This window comes from Leopardus geoffroyi, chromosome D2 (genome assembly GCF_018350155.1).
Source record: "Leopardus geoffroyi isolate Oge1 chromosome D2, O.geoffroyi_Oge1_pat1.0, whole genome shotgun sequence".
NCBI lineage: Eukaryota > Metazoa > Chordata > Mammalia > Carnivora > Felidae > Leopardus > Leopardus geoffroyi.
The window spans coordinates 70,615,315-70,631,937 of record NC_059334.1 but is presented as its reverse complement, the minus strand read 5'-3'; the positions used below and the strand labels follow the sequence as shown (position 1 = coordinate 70,631,937).

The following is a 16,623-nucleotide window of genomic DNA, read 5'->3' as shown; positions in this document are numbered from 1 at the left end:
AAAAAAAAAGTTTTCTCACGTTAGCCGTAGCAAACATGGGCTTTCAGCTTTCCCTTGTTGAGAGACGCCTTCAAATACGGTCTTGGGGCAGGGGGCACCTGGGTGGCTCGGTCGGTTGAGCATCCGACTCTTGACTTCGGCGCAAGTCACGGTCTCACGGTCTGTGAGTTCGAGCCCTGCATCAGGCTCTGTGCTGACAGCGCGGAGCCTGCTTGGGATCCTCTCTCTCCCTCTCTCTCTCTCTGCCCCTCCCCTGCTCATTTGCTCGCTCTCTCTCTCAAAATTAAATAAGTAGACATTTTAAAAAATACGTAAAAATAAAGTGCCGTCTCGGGGACTAAGAGCAAAGACCATCTGGAGGGTTCCTGGCACATAATCTGGGTAAGTTATGAACCTGCTTGAGACTCAGGTGCCTCATATGGGAGGTAACAGTATCTCCTCTAAAACGTCATGAGGATTCCATTCAAAGGCGCCTGTAAAGAGTCTAGCACAGGGGACACGGCAGGCACTCGACAGAACACACACATCTTTCTCAGAGAGAAGAATGAGCAGCTACCTTCACCTCAACCCTGTTGCTCTTTCCAGCGTTCTTCCCTCACTTTCAATATCAGACTCTGTCCAACTTAAAAAATAAATAAAAGCCCAAGGTTTGGGAACTCAGGAAAGGCTGTATCTGCAATGGCAGGTCCTAAAAATACACAACACAACTGTTCCTGCAGGGCTGTCCTCTCAGAAGACCCTGCCCTATTCAGCAGATGGGCCAGAGCAAACAGCCCGGGGAAGATACCCGGAATTACACTGGATTCTGTAAATGGAGGCGTTCGTAACCAGTTCTTAGCTCGACACAGTTTAGCCCTTACAGTCTCCTTAACAAGGGAAGGAAGAAAATTAACAAGGAACATCTAGTAGAGACCAAAGGGCTGAGAATTTCACACCACTCACTGAGTGCAAAACTCAATTACTAATTAATAACGGTTTAAAAAAGTGACTGACTCCTGCAAATTCCCCCAGAGACCTCTCTAACACCATCCAGTCAAGCGATCCAGTGGGAACTGCCATCTTCTTACATGATCGCCCTCCTCTCCTGGCCTCATTGATTCAGAAATAGCACCAGACCCAAGCCAGAATCTTGCCCCAGAACTTGTTCTCAGTAAATCCGGGGCAAAAGTCCCACCAACCTTCAGCTGAAGGTGAAAGCCCATGACACTACCCTTCCTCTGGACCTTCCCAAGGTCCAGAGCTTCAGTAGAAGCAAAAGAAGACAGCAAGGAGAGAGAGAGAGAGAGAGAGAGAGAGAGAGAAGGGACACACTTGCAGGTGTCCAATTTTTTTTAGGTTTTCAAGAAATGGAGACAGGATTCCAGATTAAGTAAATTTTCTACAACACGCAGGTACTAAGGAATGGGGCCGAAACCCTCGGCCCGCCTATCTGGCTCCAAAGTCTTGGTTGGTCTGTTTTGCTACAGCATACCAAGCCACTGCTCCTACTAGAATGCTCTGCCCTGAACAAGGCCCCAGAGCATCCACGGAGGCCCTTAGAGGTTTCACAAGGTTGTCTCCAAATACGCATGTGCACCTTCGAACAAGTCAGCTGCAAACACAGAAGGTGCCTTCTCCCACGTAAGCACCAACATGATTAAATGTGGACTCCTGGAGGCCTGTGGCTTTGTGTGTGACAACAGGCATGTGGATATGGCCCCCACCCCGCCACAACAGCTCTATCGCTAGAGATGACGGAACACGGGGCTTCGACACTGCAGATGTTAAAAGACAAGGAAGACACCACACCCACACCATCTCTGTAGAATTTATGCTCAGAACACGGCGTCAGAAATTAGCAAACGGACCTCTCCACAAAAAGCATCAAGCGCTAGTATTCTCCACAACTGGTTCCATAAGGAATCTCAACCGGGTTGACCCATCAGCCCTTGCAGATCTCAATGTTAACAAGCAGATGTGAGAACAGGGGAAGGAGATGCCCTGGGTGAACACACTAAGCCCCAACTGTATACACAGTCTCTCGGCACGCAGAAGATCGTACTGGTCTACTTAATTAGGCACGTCCCAAGTCTATTTGTGAGGAATGCCTGAGTGTTGAGTTGTTTGGACTGCCCCCAGCACATCCTCCTGGAAGGCTCCTCTGACTTAGGCAAGCAGAAAGAAACAGCCTTCTGTTAGAGACACGCTTCCCCCTCTGAGCCAGACATGCCATTGGTAGTGCCTACCACACCCATCACCACTTCCAAGGGGGTCTACCCCACCCTGTACCACGTGACAGCCCCTCCCTGCTAACTGGACCGGAGGCAGCATCGTACCCAAGGACAGCCAGCCAAGGCTGGGCAGTGGTCAGTGATGTCAACGGGCACAGACACACCATCCCAACAAGGGTGAGCAGGGCCAAATTCTTGTTCTTGGTTTTTTGGGGTTTGTTTTGTTTTCTGGGGTTTTTGTTGTTGTTGGTTTTTTAACTGCTAACTCAGAAAGAACTGGAAGCCAAAGGCAAAGGGATACAAAGAAGGAACCTACGAGGTGGATGGGCCAAGGTGGAAGAGAACGTGGAGGTTCCGCAGAGCAGGGCTGGCCTGCGGGCGGGAAGGTCCAGAGCAGGCACTCGAAGACGAGAAGAGAAGCGGCGAAGGCCCATATGTCAGGCAACTCTTCTGCTGAGATCCCTCCAACAGCCAGGGGTCCAGAAGAGACCCCATTTCCAGGCCTTCCAGAACCGACCTCCAGCAGCACCTGTTTGTGGTGACTGCTGTCCGTGTCTCTCTCTTGACTCCATGGGTAGCCTTATAATAAACTCCATGTGACTCACAGTGACCAATCTGCATCCCCACAGTCCCCAAGGCCCACGTCCCACCCCTCTCCTGACGTCCTGGATCACTCACAAGGGCTTCTGGGTAAGCACCGTTCAGGTGGGCCAACCTCTAGCTAAACAAATCAAGTCTCCATCAACTGTCAACAGTGAGCAAGGGCATACAAAACCTTTTTGTACAAAATAAATTACCGCGTTTTACTCAGTCAGAGCATTATGTCCAAAATGGGAAGTTGGTGTAAGCTTCATCAGCCTTTTTCTTTTTTTTAAGGAGAGTTAAATCTAGACTGTTTTCACATGTGATAAATGGTCTCCCAGGACTGTACCTCCTCAGCAGGTTTAATAAGGCACTTAAGATTTAAAAAAAAAAATAATAACTTTCTGAAAGGGACTTCAGAGTTTAACTGAAGTCCATAAAGTTATATTAAATGTCATGGAGGAAGACTTGTACCCAGTTAAAGAGGTTTTTAAAGGGTACCCAGAGATTGAAAAGAGAAAAACAATTAGGAAAATCCTGGTTCTCAAAGATTATGAGGCTCTGTCCATTTTATTTTCCACTTGCTGGTCACAGCAGAGGACACAGATCATTGAATGCCTAAGTTTCCAGGCTATAACGGACCAAGAAAAATCATACGTAACCGCTATTGTTTCTTTTTAACCCGTGAGGTTAAACACGCTAAGACCTGCCCGCCATTCACATGGCAAGTTTCTGGCAAGACTAACGCAAAAGACCAGGCTCACTGGGTCTGAGCCCAAGGAACCGTTCCTTTTTGCCCTGGAATTTAACTTTCAACACATTGAAAATTTCTGTGAAATCTAAACATAATTACATCAAAAACCTAGCACTGTTTCTTATGAAATCTAACAGAAAAATATACTGCTTCTCAGAAGCTTCAGAAGAGAGCCCTGGCAACAGAGAAAAATTACAGCAGAGCATTTCTGGGGAGGAAAAGAGGTACAAAGAAGTTTGTGGATAATAAAATCACTTCCAACCCAAACTGACCCACATTTAAAAGTCCAGATCCAATTAATCTGACATTAGTCAATTCTGTGCTGCAGCCCAAGCATTTAAAAATTTACTTTGGGCTGAGTGTTACCAGAAAATTCCTCTGCCAGTGGTCTGCAGTTCATTTCTTTGTATGACAACCTCAACGCCCAGAACTCCAGTCCTTCTGGAGCCCATCCTACAGGCTCTTAACTGGTGGATTTAGTTCAAGGTCCTCAAAGTATATATCATTGTCCAATTCACATAATATGTTAATAACCACGGGCTATTATGTTGATTTATTCAAAACCGCTCAGAGCAGAAATGCATATTCTTTGGGCCGTTCTTCCCCTGTACGTTCAAATGCATCACGCTTACAGTAAGGTTAATGTGTGGTGCCCATTCTTCCCAATAGAATACAAAAGAACGGCAGTACATTAAATACTCAAATATCACCTTCTGATGAGCTTCTGTACTCATTGTTCCCATTCATGCTGCAGCCCGACTCCTTCCAACGGAGAGACGGGCTACAGAGAGGTTGGAATGTGGACAGACTTTCGACGGTGTGTTTATGGAGAGGCCAGCTTTGCACAGCAGCCCAGCCTCGTCACCCATCAAGACTACCAGCAAACTCCCTTTAACGGTCAAAAAGGACATGAGAACTTGGGACTGCAGGATTGCAGAACAGAATCCTGCAAAATTGGTCTGCATGATCTTCGAAGTGCTGATATCTGGCCCGGTCATGTCTAATGACTCTGGTTTGCTTTCACTCTCTCCATGCAGCTTAAAAATCCTATGCCCTTACGTGATCAAAAGTGGGTTTGGAAGCTTCTTACGTAGCATCCTTCTGAAATGCAGAGCTCCAAACAGCACAGGTTTTACTCAAATTATATACTCACCCAGACACAGCTCCTCCCTTCTGAGACTCACATTATTTCTATGTTTTATTTCTGAAATTTAGATGCATATAACAGGTAGATAAATTTATTAACACAGCAGTGTTTCTTTCTTCCCCCAAAATCTGTTATTAGATTGAAGGCAGATCTTTCAGCTGATGATATATTAGAATTTAGAAAACATGGCGTTTGCAAAGAGTAATACTCATGCCCTTGACACCTGCGTTTCTCTGACAGCTTCTTGCCATCATCACACACTGACACAAACGCAATACTAAGAATTATCATAGCCTTACAGGGATGCAAAAGACTTATCATCTGTAAAGCATGCCAAGTATTAATAGCATCCCCTCCTTCCTAAACATTGGGCAAAGCAACATCGTGTTTGAAAAGCGTTTATCGGACCACCTGACTCTTACAACATCTCTCACTCCCGACTACAACCCCTGAGGGAGATAGTTACGATGTTCCTCGCTTTACCGTAAGGAAACGGGGAGATTGGAAACTTCCCAAGAACACGGCAAAGAGGCACCTGGCTAGTCTGAGAGAAAGCCAACACGTGCCCATCTCCAAAGTCAATGCTCTCAGCCACTAGAACTGAAGGACAGTCCTGTCCTTCAGAAGCCACAGCTGTCCCCATTCTGTACAGATGAATAAACTGAGGCTCCATATTAAGCTATCGATACAAAAAAAAAAAAAAAGAAAAAATCACACAACTGCCAAGTGGGAGCCAAATACCGTGTGAGTTTGGAGACAGGAAGTACTTCTTACGATGCGCTAGACAAAAATACAGTACAGCCCCAAATAATTCCCTTAAGTTTCAGGGAAAAAAAAAAAAAAAAGATAAGACGTGTATCCTCTCCTTTGCATGCCGTGTGTATTTGGGATAAAGTCTCCACCTATAAGAACAGATGAGTTAATGTCCTCTTCTCTGCCCTCGACCCCACCCAAAAGATTTCCCAACTGTTTGGATATTCCATTTCATACTTCTAAACAGGAGGCTATTTTCCCCACGTTCAAATACAGGCCTTCCGCCAACCCGTGAGGTTGCCGCCTGACGGACGGCATTCACACGGGCCACACTGCCCACCCTGCCTTACACCGGGCTCCAGAGGAGTGGCTGTTACCAGAGTGGCTGCAGCCTCTGGGGAGCCAGAGCCCTGCCAGGCCCAACTTCCCGCTCAAGGACTGGCAGGTCAAGGAACCTGGCGAGACTTCACTTTTCCCTCTGTGGAATGGGATTACCCTTCCCTCCTTCATTCAAAGCCTCCCGTTCATGGCACGAACATGTGGGGGAATGTGAAGGCAGGGCGTTATTTAGGTCAATGGTCATTAGAAGGAACAACAGTAATAAACAAGTTTAATTGCACAGCCTACCCCTCCACAAATTCTGGCTAGACACTGATTACACTTCAGCTGAAAATCTATGGGCCTGCCGAGAGAGGGGACGGAATTTCACTTTAAGGAATGACAAAATATTTTCCCAGGCCCTCAGCTGCTTCATTAATGCTTGCCTTATTTGGGGGGAAAGAAAAACTGGCTGAGCATCCGTGGTAGTTTTATATGCCGTGAACTGGCAATGTTTTGGAACAAAAAACAACTTTTGCACTAGGGTACTTATGGCATCATTATCGCATTTTCCAAGCCCCGGCTGCCGCACTGCCAGGGAGAGAAGGAAGGGGGCCGGGGAACAGTAGTACCTTCACCAGCGGCAGGGCTGGAACAAGGGGGCTTTAGAATAAATCTTGGTCTGTGTGCGTATTTATGGCAAAAGAACCCACGTGCATTTACCTTATAAAAGTGTTACAGGTAGGCATACTTATGTAATTTATTTAATGTTCTTTAACATCCATGCTTACTTGGGTTTCATACAATTTATTAAGTTTTCAGTCTGGCCTGCAGAAATGGGAAAAATAAAAGCAGATGTGAACGTACTATTTAAATGTTCACCAACCTCCTGCAAAGCCTGGAACCAGCTAAGAAATACCTCTGCGGCTGCCCTTCGGAGCCTGCCCTGGCTGTGTCCCTCCCTTCCACCCAGAGGACGCCTGTCCTTAACAGGTATGAGGGGCTCTGTGGCGGGCTTCAGTCAAAGGACAAAGATCTCAACAAAGGAGACCCTGATGACTGATTGGAAGCCGGGTGGACACCCCAAAGGAAACGGTCCCTGCTCAGGAGACTGAGAAGCAAGGGGGTACAGGCCTGCCAGACCCGGTCGGTCCCCGACACCTCCCCACGTGGCAAGGTACTCGCCCCTCCCCCTCCTTCCTCCCAGGAGTTCCTGGAGGTGTCTCTTTCAGGAGCCCCATCACCCTGCAGGATCACACGCAAGCGCGCACACATCACAAGCGCGCACACATCACGAGCGAGCACGCACGCGTGCACACACACTTTCCCTTCTCCCTGCGGCTAACCTTCCCGTGCTTGGCCCTTCAGTTTAATATTTACCAAATCTCTTGGCAGAGTTCCCTTTCTGCTAAATAAAAACTCTTTCACTGCTCTTTTTTTGGCCCCTTTTTCTTTCTCCAGCCTCTGGCTCCTTGGGAGAGGCCCAGAATCAACCAATGGAGGAGTCTCCAGAGGAGCAAAGCCAGGGAGAGAGGGAGGCCTGGGGGGTAGCAGACTGGATTCGACAGCTTCAGATAATGGAATCAAAGTCATGCCCCACAGTGTAATTTCCCTTAGCCCAGAGCTCACACCTCCTCCTGGGTCCTCCAGGGTTCCCATCTCCTCCCTCCCTCCCTCCCTCCAGGCCGACTGGCCTCCCTCCCTTCCAGCCAGAGCAGCGTCACAGGGCAGGACCAAGGCAGAGCCATCTTCTCCAATTCAGAGGGCAATGAAAAATGTCACTGCTTCACTGTTGAAGAAACCAGGGAGGAGAGGAGTATGTTTCTTGGCCCCGCATAAAAGCAGTCAAATAGTTTAGTCTGGGGCCCTGAAGCCAATGGCTGTCAAAGGGGAAGTTTATTAGTAAACACAAGCATTAGCCTATCATCAGAAGAATGTGTCTCTCTAAAGTCACATTTACATCTCCAAATACTGCTACCCCAAGGAAGAAGGCAGGTAGGTAATTGGGGGCTGGTTCATGAGCTTAGAGCTATTTCCTAAAGTCAGGCTTAGGAGGGCCACCCCAGAGAGATGACAGGAAGTGTATAATTAAGTTCACAACAAAAACACGGTCCTATCTGTGAGCACTGTGGTCAAGCAGGGGCGACAGGATTGAAATTTAAAGTTCCCAGGGCCTGAATTCAGTCAGTGTCATCCTTCCTGATGTAAAATGAGAAAGGGGATGCATAGCCCCCCAACAAATTGCATATGTTCTACGTGTATCTATAAACACACACACCGTGGGCTCTTTCTCGCTGTCTCTGGCTGTTACCGTTTAGGGCAAAAGCATTACACCCAACTTATTATTGAGTCTTTGGTAGTAAAGCGCTAAGAATGAAACCCTCACTCATTTTATTAAGACCCCAGAGTGTCCCGGGAGCCCAAAGCTCCAGGGGAATTGTCACAGACCACAAAGCCTTGACCTCCAGGTCTTGGTTCAACTCCTTCCTCAGCTTATACAACTTAGTTGCTATTAAAACACCTAATGGGCCCTTAATTGGGTTGATTTTTTACCTAGATAACTCCAACTAAATCATCCGGCCCAGAAGGACTACGTTTTTCCCTTAACCATTATCTGCTCATCCCCTTCACCTGCCACACAACCACCTCCCCCCTAAAAGGGGAAGAAGATGACAAGGGGGGGGGGTGGTAGGACCGTAAAAGAACCACATAAGAAAAAATGGGATCCAACGCAGTAAAAGCCACCTGTCTACGTCAGGAAAATGTTCACGTCTATCCCTACTGGGTTACATGCCTAGGCTAAGGCTGTTAGGGAAATACGATGAGGTCCTTTTTCTCGTGGATGTATTTTCTGAGCACGTGGGATGAGGGGGGCGGGGGGGGGGGCAGAGAGAGAGAGAGAGAGAGATTAGGAACTAACCAGGCACTAAGGAGCTTCCTTTCCAGTCCAGGGGCGAGCCGGCCAGTTTCAAGACGAAGTGGCAAGAGTGAGTGCAGAGAGGGTTGGGCCAAGGACATGGGGGTCTGAGGAGGCCCTTCTGGCCTGCGAGCTTAGCTGTGGAGGAGGTTACGAAGGGACTCACTGAATGGCTGAGTAAAGGTCATCTTCACAGAAATCACTTCTTCCACAGAAATAACATGTCTACTGAACGCCACGTCCAAACGGTTGTGGCCACCGTGTTAAGTGTCGCCACGCCCTCCCCCAACCCCAGCAAAAGTTCAGTGAGGAGGGATCTCCGCCCTTTGCTAACAACAAAACAAACCGATGTAGAATGACAACGTTTGCCCCTTTCCTCTTATTTCCTCCCGCCATGCTTCTAAGGCTCTCTTCACTTCTCAGTCACCAAAGAGATTCTTTTAGAAACATCCTCTTGCTCTTGAGCAGGACGAGATTGAAAATACGGAGCCTCTCGAGAGGGCAAGGTAGTGCCTACTTTTAACTCTTGACCTGCTAGTGCGCAGAGCCAGCTAACAAACTGGGAATTCCCTTTGTCGAGGAAAAGATCAGAACGTGGTCTGTACGGTTCCAGGGGAGAATCAATAACTGTCAGAGGGAAAAAGGGAGGAAAAGCAGGCACTTAATTCACTGTCCTTTCATCTCAATGGAAGAGCAAATTTCCTAGGTGACAGAGCCTTCTCTTTCCTCCGAAGTCTTGTCCCAATAAGGCCACGGGAAACACTGAGGACTGGATGCTTTGACGTTAATGCCTGCAACAGCGATTACCGATTCCCTCATTAATACCCAGACGGAGGGGGGAAATTGGGAGATTGAAGTTTTATAAGTCATCACAGAGGTTAACCCTTCTTACGGGCAGAGTTTATGCCTCTCCCTTAAAGTAAGGAGATGTATCTGAAAAGCAGCATCCCCGGTACAGACCCGGCCTCGCCTGGTTCCTCCTGAGGGGTCACGTGGGCCTGCTGTACCTCCTGAGAAACCCTCCCCCCCCCTCCCCCCCCCCCCCCCCCCCCCCCCGCTCCAGCCACTGGGGACTGTGCCCATCAGCAATGCCCAAAGTCACTAAACGGTCTCTTGAAAGAAGCCATGAGGTTGAGAATCTGACTTACCTGAAAGGGGGGTGGGGGGCCGGGGGTGATCCTTGAATGACAGATCAGAGTGGCGGGGGGGGGGGGGGGGGGGAGGGGAGAATAATACGCAAAAAACTTGACAATGGATTTCCAGGACCGCTGGAATCCGTGGGGTAGTCAAGCAGAGCTTAGCTGACTGCCACCCCTAAGACCTCAGGGCTCCCAAATAAACAATGTGAGATCTCACGCCCCCGGCCTGAAGTTTGATGTGGCTCAGAGAGGCCGGGGCTCCCCACAGGCAGCCTCAAACTCACCCCCACCCCTTGTCTGGGGGACACTCTTCCCTAAGTATTTTGAGCACACCGCAATCACACGGCGTACCAATTTATTCTTCCGCATCTAGAAACACAGTCTTCTGGGAAAAACATGCTCTTTTCGGTGTGGCCGCGGAGTTCTGCCACAGCTTGTAATTTTGGCTAAGGAAGTGATTTCCTGTCTGACAGGAAGCAGGAGCCAAAGCGGACTTTAGCTGCTGCAAACCTCTGGCTTAAAAGTTAAAAGGGAGAGAAAGACAACCACTGCCACTTATCAGGGAGTCAGAATCCGAGTCTTCCAAGAACGGGAACCTCTCCCCTGACCCCTATTTATTAAAACAAGTTTATCTAACAAACAACCCCAGAGCATTCTGTCCCCAAAAAGTAAGCTTGGTCTCTGCTTTTGTAACAACACAGTCCTTTTCAAGCTTCTAAGGACATAATTACCAGTTGAGTTTTGAACTTTGCCCAGATAAAGGCTGATACACTAGGCTTTGCTGTTTGTTTCTCTAATCAAGTAAATTCAAATGTGAATAGACTTCTGGACCTTCTTTGTACCCAGTTCCCTCTCGAAGATCCACTTATTTTTCCCCCTTTCTTTATCACTGAGGACATTTTTATGGGTAGTAGAATATGTTTTGTTTTATAGAATTCCTACCACTTGGTTTTTATTCCATCCAAGCATTTTCAGAGAAACAAACACTAACAGGATATCAGCTGATAGCTGAAATTTAAATTGTTATCAGAAATTCCGCTTCCTTCCCTAACCCCACTGTCACTATCTTTAAAAACTGACAATATGCAAGGCTAACATTTAAGCTGTAAAAGAAATACCCCATTCTTCCTTCATACCCGCGCATACACACACACACACGCGCGCACACACACACAGCCCAAACATGGGGAGCCAAATGGCAGATAATTAAGGAGAATACTATCTGCACTACTCCTATCATTTACCAGCCTGTTTAACAGTTTCTAAATAAAAATGTGATTTTGTCTTCTTCCCGCCCCCCCCCCCCACAGCGATTTTCCAGCCAGCCTTGGGCAGTAAACAGTTAATATTCCACTCTCCCCTGCTGCCTTGAAAACCAAGGAAACAATTGAGACATTGTCCAGCGAACAAGACTCCCAGGGACTGACATTTTTGTTTATGTCCCAGTTCTCAGCCTGTCAATTTCCACTAGGCTGCCTGACCCACACCAATACGGTCCGCCGTGAGCTGAAAGGGCTCCGCTTCATTTATTTTATTAAAGCTTCGGTGTCTGTTTTTGATTCAAACTCCAAACCTCCCCACCCCCGCCTTCTCCCCAGAAAGTTGCCTCCTAACTCAGAGGTTGTGTTGCAATTTCTTCTTGGGACTGGTTGCCAAGAAAAGTAACAAAATATTTTTGAATACCAATGTTTGCATGGTTTGGCCAAAAAAAAAAAAGGGGGGGGGTGTACCTGAACAAGTCACCCAGCCTTCAAAGCCTCATGTTTTCATGGCGTCTTGAAAATAATCCGCTGAAATGTGTCCACAGGAGTGGATTTACACGGTGATCTAATGATCTAACGTCCAAACTCCAGCACTTCAGAAACATTTAAAAATCCTCAGATACATCTGAAAAGCCCAAACTTCACGTTCAAAACCAAAAAGAGTACATCAATATTTTCACCCCTACTGGATGCCACTCCCCAACTAATCATATGAATTACAGCCCCCCAGCTCCCTCTTCGGCCTTTCCATGCCCCCACTGCCACCCCAGCACTTGGCTTTCTGGGTGTGGGCACTGCATCAGTGATACTTTTGAGGCCCTGCTTCTGACACTTTATCTCCATGAAAAGCACACACAGCAGTGAGCACCGTTTCCTGTTTGCAGAGTGAGCATGAACCAAATCACACCCTATGCAGCAGCTACGGAATCCAGCAGCATATGGCATTGTGCAAGATTTCCTATGGAATAAAGGCAGCAAAGCCCTCCTTCTGCTTCCTATCAAATCCTGTCACTCTGTGCTGGGGGGTCTCTCTCTTTCCCACTGGCCCAAACCCATCTCTCCACATTAAGGTGCAACACACACACACACACACACACACACACACACACACACACACACCCGGGCCCCAAACCTGGAACTTTTACAGGAAACAGAACACTTGAGAACTTGAAAGCCACATGGATCCCACCTCCCTTAGTCCCCCTTGGTTGTTCCAGTTAGACACAGCCCCTGTTTTCACAAACTAACCAGTAAGCAAAAGGCTGGGGCTGGGGTGTCTGCTGTCCCAGAGCGCCCCCATGATGTCCACACTGTCCTAGATTCTCAGGTACCCCTACCCAAACTCAGTATATAAAACCACATTTTCCAACTAACCATCTCTACCTTTTTTTTCCCCTCTCACCCTCTCCAAAAACAGCGTTTGGCTATCTTCCCATTGCGACTCTTTGTTTAGAATTGAGGATTCCCCACCCCCTTTTCATCTCTGCTCTAAAGGGCCTCTTCAGACCCTTTCAAAGCCTCGGCAGCCTCCAAGCTCGGGTCATCAGACACTGAAATAAATGGAGATACTTTTATGGCATATTTGAATGTAACAAGCCATTCTCTTTCGTTTCCTAAAAGGAAGCCCTGTTGGGCAGTCACAAGTTATTACTGAACCAAGGTTGAAAGACAGAATCCCTAAGGGCCAAAGGTAAGATTGTAACATTTACTGCCACTACGTTCTTCCCCCTTTTAAGGCCCTAATGAACCAGTGTAGGGCATAGGCAAAGCATTAACTCCTTCCTGCCAGAAGCTTCCATTTGCCCTGCTAGGTGAGCCTCACGTCCCTGGCACCTCCCACCGTTCAGCTCTCAGCTTGGACCCTGTCTTCTGGAGGAGCCCTCCCCCTGCCATCATCCCACCTAAAACAGCCCCCAGCCCATGGTCCTGCTCTGTCCTGCTGCCCTGCTTTATAGCCACCACAGCTCCTACCGCTATCTGAAATGACTTTGCTCCTTTTCAGCTGGAAGGTGAGCACTGGGAATAAGAGCCTGGCCACTGGCTTAACAAATACTGCAAAGGACTTTCTAGCTAGGAAGAGAGGTCCCTTCCTTTCTTTCTGGGCTTCGGTTTCTTCATCCGTAAAATGGGAAAAATAATGATAATTAGTAATAATAATATCTTCTCTCCAAATGGTTCTAAGGGCTGAAGTAATATATGCAGAATCTGGCAAATAAAAGTGGTCAGAATATAATTTTTTAATTATTTTTTTATTCTTCTCTTTCTCTCTCTTTTTTTTTTTTTCCATATTATTTGTTTACTGGTTTGGGTCTCTACTGCTCTCTTCCCCTCCCCCTCCCCACATAGAACAGACGCTCCAGGAGAACAAGAATATTTTCTTGTCACTGATAGATTTCCAGCCTCTCTCCTCATGGGTAACCGACTAAATATTTGTTGGGAGGGTGGGAGGAAGAGAAATAAAGGTGGAAGCGGGTGGCTCAAGGCAGACATCTGGCTTTCCTGTTTTGAGCAATCAATAATCACCTACTTGGGGTGCCTGGGTGGCTCAGTTGGTTGACTCTCCAACTCTTGATCTCAGGGTCCTGAGTTCAAGCCCCTCACTGGGCTCCATGCTGGGCATGGAGCCTAATTAAAAAAATAATAATAAATCAAATTAAAATTAAACTAAATTAAATTAAATTAAATTAAAATAATCACCTACTCACAGCAACCTTCCTCAACGGATACAAAGGAACAAAGACAAAAAGATCTTTATTGGTTGTGAGATACGTGGTCTTCAGACATGCTTAGATCAGACACCATTCAGTCCTGACGCCCTGATTTCCTCTTGCTTCCAAGGGGTAGAGGCAGGGAGAGGTCTGGAAAGGCCTGCTCTGCAGACGCCCAACCTAGGGACCACGTCCTGGGAAAAGCCCTTAACTACCCACCAGGCGTCCTCCCCCGGCCTGCCCATCTGAAGTGACGATGCTTTTCCAAGTGGTAAATGAATCATGTCAGACCAAAAGCCATTTTAAAAGTACACTTTGTAAAAACCCCGTACTACAGCACATTTCATTTATTAATTATGCTATGGATTAGGGATCAAAGTGGTAGAAATCTCAGTGTACTAGAAATAAATGGCTTTTGTGGTTACCTAAATCCTCGGAGTCCCCTGGAATGTAATTCCTTAGGCAAAAACAGCTTCCCAGACGTCTTGAGCCACCGCCTCCCTCACCCCTCCCCATAATACAGAGGAGAGTGATTACTCAGCATCAGACCTGCATGATGCAATTATTTGGGCTTTTAACATTTGAGTTCTATGAAACATGGAACTATTCCTTCTGAACCACCCTCCTAAGGATGGGATTTTTAGCTCCTAGGATTGAATCTCAAGTCCTTCCCCTTTTCCTTCCTGTCCTTTGCCCTCACCCGCTTTTTCTTCCCAATTAGATTCAAATTGAAAATACCATACAAAGATGTTGGAACCCAAACAAATTTCCAGTAACTTTTAAGAAGGCAATGGGGCACACAGCATTAAGCACACAGACTTTATGGTCAGAAAGATCTGGATTTGAATTCTGGCCCCGCCACTTGCCTTGTCAAATCTAACTTCCTTAACTCTGGTTTTCTTATCTTTAAGGCGCCTGGGTAGCTCAGGCAATTGAGCGTCCACCTTCAGCTCAGGTCGTGATCTCATGGTTCGGTTCGTGGGTTCGAGCCCCACATCGGGATCTCTGCGATCAATGGAGAGTCCGCTTAGGATCCTCTGCCCCTCTCTCTCTCTGCCCCTCCCCTCCTTGCTCTCTCTCTCTCTCTCTCTTTCTCTGTCACCGAAATAAACATTTAAAAAAATAAAATGCGGATAAAACCGCCTACTTCAAAAGGGACTGTTGGAAGACTGATGTGATAAAATGTAGAAAGCTTCTGTCCAGAGCCAGCACTCCGTACCTCGTCAATATGTGACCAGTAATTATTTATTGCCCCTCCACTTCCATATTTCCCGGATAAAAGTCTGGTCCAGAGTTTCTACATCTTGTTCCACGTGAGTTGTTTTAATCATATTTAAATTCTAGTTAAAGAAAAAAAAAAAAAAAACCCAATCTTCTGACTTAGATTTTTACCATAGAAAAGTAATTTCCTTAGACGCGGCTATTGAGATAGCAGACATCGAATCAAAATCATGGTTTTTCCACACTGCCTAAAGTAAGTACAAAATGAAAGCACGGAGAGTGAGATTAATAAATTTGTGTGCATTAAAAATTCTTAAACTTCATTATTTATATTTAAAAACCCATCTAAGCAGAGTTTTAAAATATCACAGATGGGAGAAAGTGTTTCCAACACATAACCAATTCTCTAACTTATATAAAGAGCTCCTATAAATCAATAAAGAAAAACTGAGTCTTTGTTTTTTGGGTTTTGTTTTGTTTTTTAAGTTTATTTTTGAGAGAGAGAGAATCTGAAGCAGGCTCCAGGCTCCAAGCCCGACAGGCTCAGCACAGAGCCTGACAGGCTCCAACTCACAAACTGTGAGATCATGACCTGAACAGAAGTTGGACGCTTCACTGACTGAGCCACCCAGGCACCCCTGATTCTTTAAAATGTGCAGAGGAGTAAACCAGGGGAGCCAGAGTGGAGATAATGAACAAATGACAACAAAAATGCCAACCTCAGGAGTCAAAGAAATGCAAATTGAAACATGGTAACATGATGTTGCCACACACTGACCAGATTGGCGAAAATTTAGAGTCTGACAAGATAAAGTGTTGTTAAAAATATGGGGGGAGGGGGGCGCCTGGGTGGCTCAGTCGGTTAAGCCTCCGACTTCAGCTCAGGTCAGGATCTCACGGTCCGTGAGTTCGAGCCCCGCGTCGGGTTCTGGGCTGATGGCTCAGAGCCTGGAGCCTGCTTCCGATTCTGTGTCTCCCTCTCTCTCTGCCCCTCCCCCGTTCATGCTCTGTCGCTGTCTGTCTCAAAAATAAATAAACGTTAAAAAAAAATTTTTTTTTAATAAAAAAAAAAAATATGGGGGGAGGAAGTGTTCATACAATGGTGATGCACCTCCTAACTGAGCCAATCATTCTGGAAAGCCTGACGCTTGAGGATACCTTGTGAATTACGGCTGAAAACCAGCAACCTATGTCCTACCAATTCCTCTATACAGTATGAACCCCAGAGAAATGCTTTACATGTGTCTACAGACATCTACCCAAGGACCATTACTGCAGCAATAACTTTTTAAAGATTCTGTCATCTTAAAAAACTGTAAGCAACCCAATATATACCTATCAGTACAGGAACGGGGAAAGAGTACGTAGCAGTTAAAATGGGTGAAAGGGATTTAAAGTGCAACATGGGTAAAATTCAAGTGCAATGTTGAATAAGAGAGACACGCTGTAGAATATTATGAAATATGAAACCACTTACCTAAAATTTAAAAATTACTAATACTAACTGTAATACTAATCTGACACTGTAATACTGTAGGTACATCTACATATACACGTACACATACATGAACACATACATATACATATACACACACATATACACATACACATA

At 46.5% G+C, this 16,623-nt stretch overlaps 1 protein-coding gene across 49 annotated transcripts in view; it reads right to left on the bottom strand.

Annotated features, from left to right (window-relative positions):
* The window catches only part of TCF7L2 (transcription factor 7 like 2), a 202,310-nt gene that overhangs the window by 90,486 nt on the left and 95,201 nt on the right, over positions 1 to 16,623 (bottom strand). The gene's annotated exons all lie outside the window — the stretch shown is intronic.